The sequence below is a fragment of the Castor canadensis genome, chromosome 14 (assembly GCF_047511655.1).
Source record: "Castor canadensis chromosome 14, mCasCan1.hap1v2, whole genome shotgun sequence".
NCBI lineage: Eukaryota > Metazoa > Chordata > Mammalia > Rodentia > Castoridae > Castor > Castor canadensis.
This window is the reverse complement of record NC_133399.1, coordinates 108,860,706-108,878,614: the sequence shown is the minus strand read 5'-3', so window position 1 is coordinate 108,878,614 and position 17,909 is coordinate 108,860,706. Positions and strand designations below refer to the sequence as shown.

Genomic DNA, 17,909 nt, shown 5'->3' with positions numbered 1-17,909 from the left:
CACTGTTTGCCTCCACAGAGGACAAACACAGATGAGCTCCAGTCTTCAACAACCTAAAAATTTGCAGTTTGCAACAACCATCTACACCCAAACAACAAAGGCTGACCTCAAAGTTGAAGAAACAAAAAAGTTGTAGATCGTGGAGGAAGAGGAGTGGTGTTTTACATCCACATCTATTAATATGTTCAGAACACAAGTTAGTTGCTAATTTGCTAATTAACAAATGTGAAACTGGTTGTTATCTCTTGTTACTTGTACCTCTGTTCACTGGACATGTTACATTAACACAAAAAACAGCACAAGATCTTTTGAAAGTTTCCTAAGTTTTTGGTGAGATATTATTAGTACCATACTCCCTCAACCCCTCCCACACTCTGCAGACAAAGTGAGAGAAAGGTAGCCTTAGTCTCTGTAAACTGCTAAAAGGATTTCAGTTTCAAAAGCGGCACCCAGCACTTATTAATAGTTGTCTTGTAATTCATTTGGTTTCCATTCTCTGGAGTTCTGGCTGTAACTCTCTGGCCTTCACCAAGGTCTTCTTTCTGAGCAGCCCTGGGCTTCTTGGCTGCTGCTGAAGGTCTGACTTTCCTCTCCACCCCCACCTCCCTCCCCCCACCCCAGGCTCCCTCCTCCTCCTCTTCCTGGGTCTGAGCAGGAATAATCAGCTTGCTTTTGCAGCTGGTCCAGCACCTGGCCTTCCACTCCTGCATCCTCCTGCAGCAAAGGGAGTTGGGAACCCAGGGAAAAGTTACAAGAACTTTGACTATTGTCTTCAGTTTCAGAAACACTCAAGGTTGCAAGGGAAGTTCTAGGCCATCTGGATGGCTGTGAAATGCTTCCTACAGGGGGAGAAACTACCCTGTAGAAAGCCCCTTCCAAGGTAGCAGCAGCTTCGGGACAGCTCCAAGAGGCTGACACCTCTGAGTGTTGGGGACTGTCAGTTCAAATTCCCTGAATCACTTAAGCCTTTGTTATGAAAACAAAACAGCCATAAAAATCCTAGGAAGCCTGGCCCATCCCGGATCCAGTCTGTCCTTCGTCATCCCTTTCAAAATATTTATTTTTTTCTAATTTAAAATAAACATGAGTTCATTGTAGTTCATCCGGAAATACAGAAAGGCATAACAAGGAAAACAAAAAACATTCTTAGCCAGACCCCTGAGAAGAACCACTGAGAAAATTAGGCTTCTCTGCTCTCTCAACAAGAGTTTCCTACTATGTCAAGTGTCTTACAGTCTACTTTTATTTAAAAAAAAAAAAAAAGCTGGGCGTGGTGGCAAATGCTTGTAATCCCAGCACTTGGGAAGCTGAGGCAGGAGTACTGTGAGTTCAAAGCTCTCCTTGCTACATGGACAGACCTGTCTCAGAAGCAAACAGCAAAAAATGTATTATGAAGAGCTGGGAGTGGAATTCAGTGGTAGCTTACGCACCAAAAGACAAGCAAATGGGCTGGTGGAGTGCTGCCAATGAGGGAGCATCTGCCTAGCAAGCCTGAGGCCCAGAATTCAACCCCCCAGTACTGCCAAAACAAACAAACAAAACCTTAAAAATAAAGTAAAAAAAAAGGGGGGGCCCTCTCTGTGTCTTTATAAAAGAGCACACAATTTAATGAGCCCATTAAGAATTTAGCATAATTTTTTAAGTAAACTTGAATTGTTCAGAGTTTAGGTTATTACCTATTCTTCATTACAATAAATACATTTTCAATGTGTCATTGTGAAACCATAAATTCTGATAAGCAAAGCATCTTGTAAGACTGATTATTACCTTAGAGTAAATTTCGATAAATGGAAAAGGATAGGGAAAGAATCAAACACTCTGGGGTTCTGGATATATAGTTGCCAAATTGCCTTGCAGAAGGTCACACCCACAATTCCCACTACCACCAGCAGCTCTCAAGTATGGGCAAGATAAAAAAAAAAAGTTTATGAGCTTGTCAAGTAAATGTATACCTCTTAGACATTTAATTTCTGAAGAGTTTTGGGCTGACCGAGGGACAAAGCACTTGGTGTTGCATTGGACCTAAAAAGCTTCCAGAATGTTCTTTGTGGTAAGCTTATTTTCCAGAAATTCTTTTTTGTAATTTCAATTATTTATTAGCGGCAATTTCACCTTTGAAAAAGGTGGCATTCTAAACCATTGAGAAGCACATTCACATATCTTATTTTTGGAATATATGTTATATATGTATATATTTTAGAAACAGAAGTATTATGACTAGTTCAAGGTCACTCAGCTCCTTAGCGGTTGTGTTAGAACTAGAATACAGGCTCTGATGATTCTTTGGCTCCTGCCTAGTGTGTTCTCTGGCCTGGCAGCAAACATCCCCTATGGGCAACTCAGGAAGGTCATCTTAGCCAAGGTCCATAGAGCTTTCACGGTTTTCAAGACACTTGGTGTTCAACCATTTGGACATCTCAATTTCCAGGACAGGGTGTAAGGAGAGCTACCGGGCACAGCTGGATTATAGTCCAGCTGTGATTGAGTGGGGAGGGGTGGTCCCTGGGCAACTGAGTCCTGGCTCTTGGAGTTTTAAGTCAAGCCGGTCACCTGGAAGTCACAGCAGCATGGAAGTGGGATTTAGCACTCTGAGCTCAGGCTTGGGCAGGCTTAGGCCATCTCCCCCAGAGAAGGACCTTCCCTGTTTGCTATGGGCCACTTTCCAATGTGAGGCCCATGCTGGAGCTGGTAAGAGGGAAGAAGCGGGAGAACCTGGTGGCTGGCCTTTTGGGGAGGGGATTCCTGCATTGAATGGGACGGCTGGACCAGATAACCTCTGGAGCCCTTCCCACTCCTATGTCTCTCCGATTTGTGTGTCTTGGGGGAGAGAAGTGAGCAGTCATGGGACTGGAATAGTTGATTTAGGTCCCGCCCGGTCGCCAGCATAGCCCTCATCTTGGGCAAATAATTTAACCTGTCAGTACAAGGCACAATGCTTGGTACAGAGTAAAGCTTTGTAAATGTTTGCTGAATGAATGAATGAAATAATTGGTGGGTGAATTTAAGTCTCCAGGAATACTAGTAAAAATTGGAATCTTACAGTGCTTTTTGGTGAGTTTGAATGAGACAGCATAAAGCATATCGAACTTTTGAAAAGAAAAGTGATTTTACCAACCCCAAAGGATTCTTATTCTTCCGTAGACAAAGGAGAGCTAGAATTATAATTTATCAGCATCAGAAAGCATAATTCGGATGGCTACATGGCTCAAGTGGTAGAGCATCTGCCTAGCAAGCCCAAGGCCCTGAGTTCAAACCTCAGTACCGGAAAAAAAAGGGAGGAGGGGAAGCATAATTCGCAGTAGTGAGTTTGTAGTCTGCACAAAACTGTTTCATTAATCCCCCCTTCCCCATTGGGGCAGCTAGGCGTCTTCTAGGCCGGGTGGGACACTCCAGCCCCTTCCCTCCATCCTCCCCCGCCCCGGATAAATGCCGAGGTCTAATGGATTGTTCATGCTGCTGTCTAGATTAGATAGCAGCCCCTCCGTTATCGCGGCTGGAGCAAACCCCAGCTGCCACCACGCCGAGTTTTCCAGGGCGGCCCCGCGGGAAGGCTGGGGAATTGAGGGGGCGCCGAAGCTGAGAGAGCTGCGGAGAAAGCCTGGAGCACCCGGCTCTTTCTACCTGGTCCCCTTCTCAGAACTTTCCCTGAACCCTACGTCGTCCCCCACACCCACAGCAGTTAATGAGGCAGGTACCCGGTGGGGTCGGTGACTGCTATCTGCTGAATTCTAGGGAGTACTTCCAAGACAGTAACTCTTAGGTTCTGCTTGTCAACCTTTAAAAAGCTAGAAACACTTTGAGACACTCCTTTCCTTAATCACCACGGGGGATTTGGCCCAAACAGGGACGACTAATCCCAACAGTGGATAGTAATTTTCCTATTTTTTGCTGTTCTTGAATCATGATAGAAAAGGCAGAGCTGACTTTCCCACCCCCTTCAGAATTTCCCATGGTGAAATTTTTATCTGTTAGTAATCTTGTTTCTTAAAGAAAATTCATCAGCATTTTTTGAAGTTAAAGTTTTCTTTGTTTCTTAAAGGAAAAATTTGGTTTTCTTATGATAGGGCTAATTTTTCTGTCTCCAGTCATTTTCTGAAAGCAAAATCATCTACCACCTATCAACACTATTACATAAAAAAATCCTCAAGTCTGATCTAACAACAAATCCTACATAAAGCAAATAATAACCACTCAAAATCATTATTTATCTACAAGGAAAGACTAATTGTTCTATCATTATTATGATAGAACTGCTGAGATCTAACAGAAAGCAAATAAAATCTTAGCTAGTGAACAAGGAAAAGTTATCTATTTGAACCCTATCAATTTCCTGCTAAATCTTTGGAGTTAGTAGAAACCCGTAATAAATAGTGTGGCAGGATAAATCATTTCGCTCAATGTGATAAGTTTCTACAGCATTTAAAAAACCCTATATCCCGATTTTGTTAGAAACCCACCTAATCCTTGAAAAATTATTATAGTGCAATAATTATTCAGAAGCGAAAATTTAGGAAACTCCTTAAGGGCAAACGAAGTAGCTACTGTGTAGCTTAATAATAATAATTCACCAACAGGAAGACTTCTAATTCGTTCAGAAGACATCTTTATAGAGCAATTTCTGTATGTGAGCACTGCACCCGATGAATAAAACGAGTTTATTATGAGGTTAAGAGCCTCGGTTTGGAATAGAAAAAACCCAGACAGATGCAGAGGAAAAAATTTAAAGGCGGAGAGTATATTTTGGGAGCATCGTGCAGCCTGTAAATGAGCCCGATCTGACAAGAACAAAGGCAAACTGGCAGAGCAGAAGAAAAAACCAGATGGATAAAGAACAAGGGGGGGGGTGATTAATTAAGCTAGAAAAAGGAAACTCCACAACAGAATCAGGGAGGGAGAGAGGAAGAAAGAGAGGAACATAGGAAAGGAGAAAACGAGGACAGTTAACAAGACAGCGCCAACGAATAAGACAATCCCTAACGGCAGCGGGTGGGGAGGATGAAGAAGAAACCACTTTCCTCTGAATGTGAAGAAACGCCTCAGCCATTCCAGCCAGGAACGCACGGCGCCGGATACCCGCACAAACGGCGCACATTGCGCGGGATTGCAGCTACGGGTCCCAGAGTTAAGCGACACGTGGTTCTGCAAGGGTCTGTCAAGCGTTTTATGTATTTTTTTAGGGGGGGTACTGGGGTTTGAACTCACGGCCTCGAGCTTGCTAGAAAGGCGCTCAACTACCTGAGCCACCCCCCAGCCCTGTGGAGCGTTTGTAAGATGCGGACTGGGGGGTCGTCGAGTTCGGGACGCGGTGGAGACACGTTTAGACAGCGTCCTTTCCCTGAACCTCGGAGTGCGGAGGCCTGGGAACCTCGTAGCTCCTTGACAAGCCCTAGGTCTCCAAGCTTCAGGAAACCTCCACTTCTAGGTCCCATGAGGCCCTAAAAATCCTCAAGCCACGCGAAGGAAGCTGCAGGAGTCTCCCTGGGCCAGACTTCCGAGGCAACGGGTATCTTCGAGCCTGGGACGTCAACCATGCCCCCTCCATAAAGTCCCAAACCCGACCTAGAAAAGAAAGCATTGAATCTGAGCCTTTCGGACTGGAGCCTGGGGTGGTTGCGACCCCAGCCTGCGGAGGCTGGCGAGGGGTGGGGTGTACTGCAGTGCAGAGCTGCCCAACTGAGGGACATCATAACTTTTTTTTGGCTAGGCCAGAGCTCTACCACTCCAACCCTAAGGTTTCTCTGCCCTCCATTCTTTGTTGGTGCCGGGGGTGTCCGTAACACTGAGCTGCAAGTTAATAGAACATCCTGGAGCCTTGGCTGTTTAGGGACGCCGCATATGGAGAAGAAATGGGGACCGGACTTTGCTACTCGCCTTGCTGCCCAAGCCGTGGTGAGCAGGTCCAGGAACCCCCAAGTGCCCGTCCCAGGGGACTCATCCCAGGCGGCGGACACAAGCCCTGCTCTGCTCTCCGTTCCCGGCAGTCGGTGCGCGCAGGCACGTGGACTCTGCTTGGCGACCTGTTCGAGTGGCGCCAGGTCCAGGTCAGAGGTCACGCGACTGGCCGCGGCTCGGACCTTGGCTTCCTGGCTCATCAGCCCTGCGCCGAGAGCGCGGACCCCCAGTGATTCCCTGCGCCGTGACCCTGGAAAACTCGGGCGCGACATCCGTCGGAGGTGACCTGGCCTCGAGGCGCCAGGTTGGTTGAAACGCAATTCAGCCTCTGTTCCTCCTGGAACAGAGACATGAGTGAGAGCGAGCTCCGCAGCCTAGTGGACCAAGCAACGAATCCAAGGGGTCTGGTTATTTATTTGCAAAATCTGCTCTAGGGTGCGGTGTCGTGCCTGTCGGAGGGACCCTCCGCGTCATCTCCGATTTGCTGAAGGAACCCCTTCCACCGCCCCCGCTTGGCCTCCACCTGCCCAGTAGGGCTTTGTACTGAAGGTCCGGGCCCGGGGATCCCGAGGTTCAGGAGGTTGGCGGCCCGGCGCCGCCCAGGTGCGAACTGCGCCATTTCCAGGCTCCAGTGCGCGTTTTGCCCACAGTCTGTGTACTTGGGATTGTGGCGGTCTCTCCAGGAGATCTTCTCTGATCCGAGTCATTGAGCAACCGGACCAAGCCCCCTTGCGAGCGTGACTTTGGATGAATTTAACTTCTCCCTATCTTTCTCCTTGTTATGCGGGGAGTGGGAGAAACCTGAGTACAAGCGCAGACAGTAAACGATCCAGCGCTTTAAGAAAGGGGTGAAAACTGATGGCTAAATAATACTGTCATCCTCTTCTTAATTTTTCTCACTTGGGGGCAATTCTTTGTCTCTGGCCGAAGTGTGTTCCCATTCTGGGGGAGTCTCCATTTCCCTCCTTACCCCACTCCGCCCCTTTAAAAAAAAAAAAAAGATACTTTCCCTTCCTTTCTCCAAGATTGACAGTCGCCCAGGATCCGACCCAACAATGGCTCTCCTGGGCACTTTCAAGGCTAGGCCGCGCGCGGCTTCCCAAGACCACCTTGCTCCGCCGACCCCCGCCCCGGGTCCCCGGCTGTGCGCCCCGCACTCCGGCCAGAGTCCCAAGGGATCTGGAGCCCCCTGTCCCTCCGTTCCTTTCCATTTCGCCTCCAGCCTAAAGCGCGGCTTTCCTGGGCTCCGGCCCCTGAGCTTTCCGACCCTCCGCCCATGCCTGACGCCGCTTGGTTTATTGACCTTAGATCTGCTTGGGGCTTTATCAGCCCCAACCATGGCGTCCCGCGGCGTCCCCCACCCCAATGGCGCGGCGGGAGCCCCTTTTAAGCTTTTCTAGAAAACCTTGCTTTCCTACTCCATCCCAGACTCTGATGCCAGAACCTACAGAAAAGTAGCCCGATTCGATTCTCAAGACCGCGGAGAACCCAGAAGAGCCCTAAAGTTCCACGGGGATTTCTTTGCGTCGCACTTTTATCTAGATAATTCAGGTGAAAGTGCCCCCATCCCAATTATTCGGATAATTGCCTCGAATCTGCACTTCGTGCTATGTTTAGACAACTGGAGATTGATGGCCTGGATTTCCTTAGTCTGTGTACTTCCTCCAGCCCTGAGCCCCCTCCTCTCTGGGTCCCCAGCTCTAAAACATCTCTGGACTTCACACATGCAAACTGTAATTTCTATCCTGTAAATCACTCAGCAAATATAACGAGGCATTAGAAAGCCATTTGAAATGGATATTTTATGAGGCTTGAGAAACACAACAGGGATAAAGAGAAACTTACTACCACCTTCACTATACCAATCACAGAAAACTGTCTTCAACTTTTCCCTGCCAACTGAGCTTAGTGAATGCAAAAACATTTTCAGAGACATGTTCTTAGAAGAAGGAAATCGGTGGCAATGTCTGTGTGGCCAAAACTGAACCCTGTAAACAAGTTCATAAAGAGGTACTTTTAAATACCCTTTATCGAAATAAAGGTGGCAGAAACAAAACATTTGCTGCCATTGTTCTTGCTGCTGCTGTTACTATAATAATATAAAATTTTGTGATGATAAATATGGGATTCTAGCAATCTTACACAGTGGGGTTTAACCACAATTCAGATTAGCACTTCTCTGCTTGCTTCCCCCTCCTCCCCCCCAGCTAAAACCTTTTCAATTTCCCTTAATTTTGGAGAACAGAAGGAGGAATTAGAATGCCGGCACTGGAGAAAAATGAGCTGGAGTATGGAAGTTAGAGGGACAAGAAGAGTGTACATTTTGAGACAGTTTTTGAATTTATCCCACTGGAAGTCTGCAGGGTTTCTGAAGGGAACAATATTTTATTCTCTGCTTTGCAGAGCTAATATTTGTAGTGGGTACATGGGGACTGAGATAGAGACTTTGCACCAAATCCTACCCAATGCCAGAAGAGCACTTGCTGGCTTGCACAGTCCTCCCAAGACTGGAGTTAAAAATCCATTGTCGTCTTCAACCTTTGAGCAAGGGGAGGAGGCTCAGACATCCCATGGGCTGCAGAGCTTCCAGGGCCTGAGCTGTTAGGCAATGCTTTAACAGGGCTTTCATGTTCTCCACCTGGGTCCTCTCAAAGCTGTGCTCTACCTCTACCATTGTGTCCCCTTTTCTTTCAAACTCAGTCCTTTTCTCAGCTTCTTAGCTCCAAATAAGATTCAAAGTTCATTTGTCCACATTTTCCTCCAAAATTTTTCTCTCTAAGGAGAGGCAAAATTGACTCTCCTGCCAAGGCATTTGCAGCTCAAAGTGTGGGTAACCAAGTCCTTCCCAGAACATAGTAGGCCCAGAAAGTAAACACACTGGCCAAGGTACACCTGCAAGACCAATCACGGCCCTCTTCCCCCGAAATGAATAAATGAAAATTAAATACTACACCAAGCCTGTAGTATTTCACAAGGATGACCCTTGGCCTGTCAACAAGCAAAGAAAAGTGTCAGATCCTGAAGACTGGGAGACCCATTCACTAATGAACCAATGAGGCCAACAGGAAATAGCATGGAGACTCTCTGGCCGGAAGCAAACTGGGTCTGGAAGGGTTTGCCTGAGTTTTCCAACGACAGAGGCAGGAACCCCAGAGAAAGCAATGTGATTTGAATTTACTGGAAGGAGCAGAGGCCCAAGGTCCAGTGACACCTGGTCACATCCGCTTGGTTTCTGCTGCGGTACATATTTATTCAGCATTTGACAGACCCACCATTTCTGACTATTGGAGTTGGGCGCTGAACCAGGAAACAGAGAAACTAAAATGCCAGCCAATCCTAAGAAAGAGAAACAGAGAGAGAAGGAAGCAGAGAGAGAAAGCGGACAGGAAGCTGCCTCTGTGGGTTGGCCTTGAAAAATCCTATCCTTTCCCTCCTTGGCAAAGGCCAGAGAGCCTCCCACATGCCTGGGTGCACCCAGCAGAGGCCTTTCCCTCCCCTTTCCTCACATCCTTCTCCTAGTCAGATACTCAGTGAGTTCCTGCTTGCGGCCAGCCTTCCATTCCCTCCACCCAGCTACTCCTGGCCTCCCTGGCAGAAGGACTACCAGAGGGCCAGAAGGGGACTCACCCTTGGTGGGAGCGACTCTTCAAGGCCTGGTGTAGGCAAACTCTGAGGAAGGGGATCAGTCCCTCGGCCCAGAGATTCCAGGCTGTTCTCAGCGGGGTGGGAGGGAGACTTTGTGAGCTGCGTCTCCCAGCTCCCAGCTTTCCTCTCAGAATTAGATAACAGGAGAAATAGATAAGAGAAGTGGTTCATTAATTCAGCAAGCCCTGTGGTTGGTTTTTTTCTTTTTGGTGTGTGTCGACGTAGAAGGAACCCTGCTAAAGAATGGAGCCCCCTGGCTGGACATTTTTTTAAAAGTCAGTGTTCCAGAGATGCTTCTTAAGGTCACACAGAAGGACCTAAAGAATCACCAGGCCTGGGAGAAGTGCTCAATTCATAAGCCCTTCCTCCATCCATTGTCCTGCCCTTTGACAGGAGCTGGGGAGGGAAGACTGCTTTTTGGTGTTTCCATATGTGGTGCAATGGGGATAGAAATAACAATAACAGCAGTGCTACTCCTAGTATAGGAGTAAACAATGACAGCTTTTAATTTTTTTTCCCTAGAGTACTGCTCATTAGCACTTCAGGGCTCGCTGCAGGGGCAGGTAGGTAGGCAGACTACATGTACAAAACCCTGAATGAGTTCTGAGAAGTTAGGAACAGGCCTGGGGTTAAGTCACATAGCAAGAAAGGAGTGGAGCCCATACTGGATTCCAGATCAATTGAATTCTAATCCAGTAGTAAAGAAATCAATGGATCCTTAGAATGAAACCTCAAGATTCCAGTCTCCTACCCAAAGCAGGGAACCCAGAGGTGATTTTCTTCACTGATTGAATACTTTTGGTGACAGGGAGCTTGCTCTCCCCATGCTATGCGTGTCAGCTCTGCTGGCTCCAGTGATGGCAGGACCAGGCCCACAGAGAACCATGCAGAGAGAAAGCTATGGTGCGATTTGAGGATCCAGGAAAAACAGCTCTCTGGACATGCCTGGCTTTATTTACCGTAGGAATCCCCTGTGGAGAGGGTGTCTCCCGGAGGCAAGTCTAAATAACAAGAAGATAAGCCCAATGCCTTTGCATTTTAGCACATTTCCAAGTTCTTAGCCTCTTGAGATCCTTACAATTCCTGCAAGATGGGGAGAGACCAGACAAGTTAATGCTTCTCTCCAATGTAGACAAGGAAGCTGGAAGAGAAAAGTAAAGGGAACTGCCAGGTATCAAAGAGCAAATGTGTGGTGGGAAAGAAACTAGAGAAAATATAAGAGGCACGGGACTATTTTTCCCTTCCAAGAAGCTTAAGTTATGAATATTTTCTAGTGATGAATAAGGTGTCACTATTGCTCTTTGTGTCCACACTCTTCTGCCAGATGACTCGTAGAAACTATGCCACAGGAAGACATTCATGCAGCATCATTAAAATTCCTGAAGAGTGAGCAGAACAGGACACAGTGCAGATGCAGACGCCCAGGGGCCCCCTCTGTCCAGCAGCCCTGCCAGTGTCACCAATGAAGTGCCTTTTTCAAATGGGGGTTCCCTTGCTAGAGTTGTTGCTATTGTGGTTATAAAATACACACAACAGAGGACTTACCACTTCAACCATTGTTAAAGTCACAGCTTAGTGACATTAAAAAGATTATCTTGTGCTGTCGTCTACCATCACACTCCCTTTCATCTTCCGAACCCAAGAAACACCAGCTTCTCCTAGTCCCTGGAAGCCTCTGCTCTACTTTCTTCTTCTTCTTTTCAATGCTGGGGATGGAGCCCAGGACCTCAGACACGCTAGGCAAACACTCTACCACTGAGCTATACCTACAGCCCCGCTGCTGTTCGACGTTCTGTCTATGAATCTGCTCTAGACAGCAACCAGTGAAGTTAAGCAGCGTTTGTCGTCTTGTGACTTCACTTAGCATCACGTCCTCAGAATTCATCCACATGGTAACATGTCGGCATTTCTGTCCCATCTGTCTCAAGTGCAGACCCCATCCATCCATTCATCTGTTGATGGATAGTTGGTTTGGTGCCACTTTGGCTATTGGGAATAAGACCGCTATGAACACCGGTACACGGTATCTGTTCCAGTTCCTGCTTTCAGTTCTTTTGGTTGTAGTCCCAGAAGTAGAATCGCTGGATCATACAGCATATGTTTCATAAAATAATTTTATGTTTCTTTCTTTTGAGGAACTGCCGTAATGTTTTCTACCTTTTATGGAGTTTTGAGCTAAAATTTGGAGAGCAGCAATGTCCACTAATCCAACTGGAGCGATCTCGAGGGACAGATTTCCCTGTCTGCTCAGAAGTTTCATAAAAGAGAACAGCTTAGTAGTGGGGAAGATGGCCAGATGTGAAGTTCTCTCCAGAATTACATTGGAGCAGAGACAGTACCCACATCTTCACTAAAAGATTCGGGAGGAAAACTGCTGGCATTGTTTAACTCAGCTCTGACATCTCCTTGCCTTAGTCCTCTATGTGTGACCAAAGGAATCTGAGGTCCTCACAGTATTACAGGGCCACCAATGTCCAGGAAAAAAAAACCATGAGTGGAGAACACATTTTTATGTTGCAAAATTAAATTTTAAAAAAGGCAATTGTGGGAGAGTTAATGACACCATGCATTTTCATTTCTCTCTACATTTATGAATTATTATTTTTTGTTCTTGACAATACTGGGGTTTAAACCTAGGACCTCCCACTTGCTAAGCAGGCACTCTACCACTTGAATCACTCCACCGGCCCTTTTTTGTGTTGGGTATTTTCAAAATATGGTCTCTTGAACTATTTGCCTGAGCTGGCCTAGAACCTTGATCCTCCTGATCTCGGTCTTCTGAGTGTGTGAGTCACCAGCACCTATCTTATGAATTATTTTGTAAGGCTAAAGGGATCCTGATTTTGTCCCCTATTTGGGGAACCTGAAACTCCACCATCCTGAGACCTGGCTTTGGGCCCTGTTAATCCAGTCAGACCAGCAAGAGGCCTAGTGGACAGGGAAATTGCAGTCCTGGTCCCCTCACTGCTCAGGGAAGCAGAGGGGAGGCCCTGAGATGTACCAGGAGGGCCAGGCAGGCTGGCACAAGACTAGTAAAGCTACCTCCCAGCCACTCCCGAGTATATCTGTCCTTGGCAAAGGCTGGTTGTCTCCTGGGCTCCTGTGCATGTCTTCTTGGGTCAGAGGGTCAATCCAGAGACGAGGATGATGACGGAGGCAGAGCTATAGCTACTGAGCACCTAGGCAGAGCTGGAAGTCTGACCCACAATCTTGACAGACCAGAGAGATTGTTGAAGGACACTTGTTTGAGGTCCTCTCTTCCTGCTCTGTGAACACACATCTCCCCCCGCCCCACACGTATACACATACTTTTTATTGTTGTTTTCTTATTGAAGTGTTACACATTCATTGCTAAATTAAAAGTAGTGTAGGGAGTAGAAGGAGGCAGGCTCACATTGTTCCCTTTCCCTCTACCTTCTTTTCTGAGGAGTGTCCTTTTTCTGGAATGTTTGACACTGCGCAAACATTGTGTGATTAAGAGAAAACCTCTGGAAATTACATTTCTACCTCTGGTGTAAGCAGATTAATGAACATCTTTAAACTTAGCTTTCAAGTCTGTAAAATGGGTGCAGTAACAATTCTTACCGCACAGCCTTCTTGCCAAGGTCATGTAAGAGAACTCCAAGGGAGTCACATAGTGTGATGCCTGGTATTGAAAAAATGAATAATTGCTATTAATATTATTAGTATTAGCTATGGGCAGGATGGGAGGCTTCCCTGCAGCCCAGTGACCCTGCTCTGGCCACCCATGCCAACCAGAGCAGGAAACCCATGGACAATCACCAGCAAGTGTTGGCTGACCCTGACCACTGCAGGCCTAGGAGCTCGGGGCTACACCATGCTTAGCAGGCAGTTCTCCATGCTATGTTGACATGACCACAGGAAAGCATGCCCCTTGGGATTAGGATGCTTGAAATGACTAAATCTTGGTGGATGGCACTTTGTCTGCACCCGTATCTCTGGAATAGCTCTGGCAACTCTAGAAATTTTCCAAAGTCCCTGTGGTATGGGTAGAGGTGAGAATGACTTGAAAACAAGCAGCTCACAAGGCCAGGTTCTGATTGAATTCCACACTTCTGCCCTGTTCTAGCTTCTGCTCTTTGCACCAGCCTGCCAAGCTTCCAATTTTCTATATTGAGATATAATTTACACACTATAAAACCCACCCTTTTACAAGGTATGATTCAGTGGCTTTAGCATACAGGCTGAACAGCCAGCATCAGTATCTAAATCCAGAACATGTTCACCCTTGGGGCTGCAATTTGACTGGATTCAATGAATGTTTACCAAAAGTTTCTTATGTGAAATCCCAGGCATCTAGTTAGAGAGTCCTTGGAGTTTTGCTAGTCTAACCCAGCACTGGCTTGGTTTTTGGGTCAGCACCCATGACTAGTCATACTTACTCCCTCTTATTTCTGTACATTGTGTCATTGGTGAGCCAGGGCTGGTGCCACTAATGGTGACCACTCCTTGGATTCTCACTAGGTACCAGGCACTGCCCTAAGGGCTCTATGCATATTCTCTCTCTCTCTCTCTCTCATATATATAAATATATATAGAGATATATATAGATATACACATGATTTTTATATATATCTTAGTTTTTTTTGTCACTGTAATAAATACCTGAGAGAAACAATCTAAAGGAAGGAAGGATTTATTTTGGCTCATGCTTTGAGAGATTTCAGTCGGTGGTCTCTCAACCCCATTGCAGTGGGCCTACAATGAGGTAGAACATCATGGTGGAGAAGGTATAGTAGAGCAGAGCTGCTCACCTCATTGGGGCTGGGAAGCAGAGAAAGAGAGAGAGAGAGAGAGAGAGAGAGAGATATCAAGGGGGCAGGGACAAGACATATTGTCCCAGGGCATGCTTCCTCAATGACCTACTTCCACCAACTAAGTTCCACTTTTACTTTCTTCCACCTCTCCAGAATGTCATCATATTAATCCATCAAGGGATTAATCCATCCATGAAGTCAGTGCCTTCATGTTCCAATTATCTTTCAATGACTGGATCCACCACTTGGGGACCAAGTCTTCGGCACATGAGCCTTTTGGCAGGATCTTTCCTATCTAAACCTCTACCTTCTCTCTCTCTGGTGCTTGAGATGGAATCCAGGGCCTCATACATACTAGACAAGCACCCTACCACTGAGACACATCCCCAGCTCCATGTGTGTTGTCTCTTTTCTTTGTGTCTAATTTTATAGGAAGACCTTGAATTCAGGTACCCTGGCTCCCATTCTTACCTTCTTGCTGTGCTAGACTTACTGTGACTCCTTCATCTTCCTCAAGTCTGGGAGTCTCTGCTCACGCTCTTTGCTAAGTAATACAAATAGCTATTTGTGCTGCCGTGGACAGTTTACAAAGTGTTCACATCTGTTTTTCTATTTGATCCTCCCGTCAACCTGTGTGTTTGAGGGGCAAATATTTTTCATACTTTTCCTCCTTTGAACCCGCTCTTGGGAGTCTCCCAACACCAGAGTTATTCTATCCAGGTCCTCCAGTCACCTGAGAGACCAGCTCAACATTTCATTGTTCACACTTTAGAGACACCCTTATCGAATCAATGTCTTTTCATGAGGTTGAGGTTCAATGTGTGTGAATTTGCAATCCACTATCTCCTGTGCTTATAAATTGTGCATTTGGGATCATCTTCTTATCACTCCTTTTAGACTACAGGATTTGCAAGGGCAAGGAACATCTAGAATTTCCTTTGTAAGGGCCAAGAGGACTTTTTTGGGGGTTAGGGGGAAGAAGACTGGGATTTGAACTCATTGCAAAGCAGGCATTCTACTTCTTGAACCATACTTCCAGTCCATTTTGGTCTGGTTATTTTGGAGATGGGAGTCTTACAAACTATTTACCTGGGCTGGCCTTGAACCACTATCTTCTTGATCTCAGCTTCCCAAGTAGCTAGGATTATAGGTGTGCGCTAACAGCACCTGACTCAAGAGGACTTTTTTGAAGGACTGGTCCTAGGACATGGTCTCTCCTTGGTCAATGGCAGAATCTTCTCCAAGAGATGGAGACATCCATTTCTAGTAGTGTAGGGGCAAGAAGTATCCAAATTTGGCCAACTCGACGGTCCACTCAGAATTTTACTGGGACTTTCCAACCAGGGATCATAATGAAAAACCACCTGTCCACTGGGATTCCAGAGTTGGCAGAGTTGGTGTGGCTCACCAGGGGCACTGAGCCTGTATTAGGTTAATTTGAATTTTCTTGACATTTAAAACTGAAAGAGTACTAACACAGGGCCACACACACACACACACACACACACAGAGAATAATTCATGATTCTGTTAACTGATTGACCCATACAAAGGGGGAGATTGTGACATTGGATACACTGGAACTCCTTTCTGCATATGGTTTGGCAAATATTTTATATCAAATTTTCAATGACCAAGCCTTCCTTTGACATTGCATCCTTCAAAAAGGAACAATCGTTTTCCTCATCCCTGATCATCATTTGTATTTCATTAAAAAGAGATGTGCTTTTAAAATGAGAAGAATAGACTCTCACTAAGGCTTAAGCACTTCCTTTACAGCTTGGCTCACAGGCAAGCTCATTGGCTGCTATTCACATCAGTTTATATAAATTTTTAATTTTGAAATAACTAAAGATTCATAGGAAGATACGAAGATAGTAAAGATACATTCCATGTACTCTACAGCTTAGTGATTACATTTTATATATTATTTACACACTCAAACCAGGATTTTGACATTGATACAATGTGTGCGCCAAGTTCTGTGTCATTTATCACACAAGGATACATGTAACCACACTGTGATGAAGGTGCTAAGTTTCCCCAGCTGTGTTATAGTCACACTCACCCCTCCTTTACAACATCCCTAATCTCTGGCAGTTATGCTTCCTCCATCTCTATGATTTGGTTATTTTGAGAATGCTATTAAATAGAATCATGTAGTATGTGACTTTTGGAGGCTTACTTTTTTTCTTTTAGCATAATGTCCTTGAGATCCATTCAGGTTGTTGCCGTGTATCTTTAGTTCATTCTTTTTCATTGCTGTACCATGGAAGTCTGTATCACAGTTCCTCATTCACTTGCTGAGAGGCATTTTGGTTGCTTCCAGTTCTTAGCTAATACAAATAAGGCTGTTGAGAGCAGTTGTGTGAGGTTTTTTATGTGAATGAAACTTTTCACTTCTCTGGGACAAATGCCCAGGAATATGATGCTGGATCATATGGCAAGTGTATATTTGACTTTTTTTTTTCACTTCCAGGTATTGAACCAAGGGCCTCACACACACTAGGCAAGTAATGTACCACTGAGTTACACCACAGCCCTTTAGGATTTTGTTTGCTTATTTGTTTGTTTTCTTATTTATTTTGTGGTGCTAGGGTTTGAACTCATGGCTTCACACTTGCAAGTCAGGCACTCTACTGCTTGAGTCACACTTCCAGTCTATTTTGCTCTGGTTATTTTGGTGGTACTGGGGTTGGAACTCAGGGCCTCATGCTTGCTAGACAGGTGCTCTAACACTTGAGACACTCTGCCAGCTGCTGTGGGTGTTTTGGAGATGGGCTCTGGTGAACTATTTTCTTGGGCTGGCCTCCAAACTTGATCCTCCTGATTATAGCCTCCCAAGTAGCTAGGATTAAAGGCATGAGCCATGGGTGCTCAGCAGCCGTTTAGTTTTCTTTAAGAAACTGGTGAACTATCTTCTAAAGTGTCTGTACCATTTTTCATTCCACCATTCACACATAAGAGATCCAATCCTTCTGTATCCTTGTGCTGGCATTTTGTATGGCCATTGTCTTGTTCTGTGTTTTTACTTTAGCTGTTAGAGTAATGTACAATTTATTATGGTATTAATTTGCATTTTCCCAATAGCTTTTGATTGAAAATCTTCTCATAGGCTTATTTGCCATCTGTATGTCCTTTGGTGAAATGTCCTTATGTCTTTTGCTCATTTTTTAGTTGGGTTGTTTATTTATTGTTATTGAGCTTTTTGGGTTCTTTACTTACTCTAGATGTAAGTTCTTTGTCTGATACATGGTTTCCAAATATTTTCTCCTCATTTGCTGTAGTTTCTCTCTCTCTCTCTCTCTCTCTCTCTCTCTCTCTCTCTCTCTCTCTCTCTCTCTCTGTTCTGTGGTTTGAACTCAGGGCCTCACACTTGGTAGGCAGGTGCTGTACCACTTGAGCCACACCCACCCTTCTTCCATCTTCATAAGAGAATCTTTCATAGAGCTTTTGGACACCTCCTATTTATTGATTTTTCTTTAAATCAATGCTCTACTTTCTGTCTTATGTCTAAGCAGTTTTCACCAAGCCCTAGGTTATGAAGCTTTTCTCCTGTTTTTTTTCTAAACTTTTATACTTACTTACTTTAAAT

The 17,909-nt window shown here is 45.5% G+C and overlaps 1 protein-coding gene across 1 annotated transcript in view; it reads right to left on the bottom strand.

Moving 5' to 3' along the window:
• Gata4 (GATA binding protein 4) overlaps nucleotides 1-9,645 on the bottom strand; it is a 75,327-nt gene extending 65,682 nt beyond the window's left edge. Inside the window, exon 1 of the mRNA XM_074055285.1 lies at nucleotides 9,520-9,645. The gene's annotated coding sequence lies outside the window, so the exon portion shown is untranslated. The remainder of the gene's footprint in view (nucleotides 1-9,519) is intronic.
• Nucleotides 9,646-17,909: the final 8,264 nt, after the last annotated feature.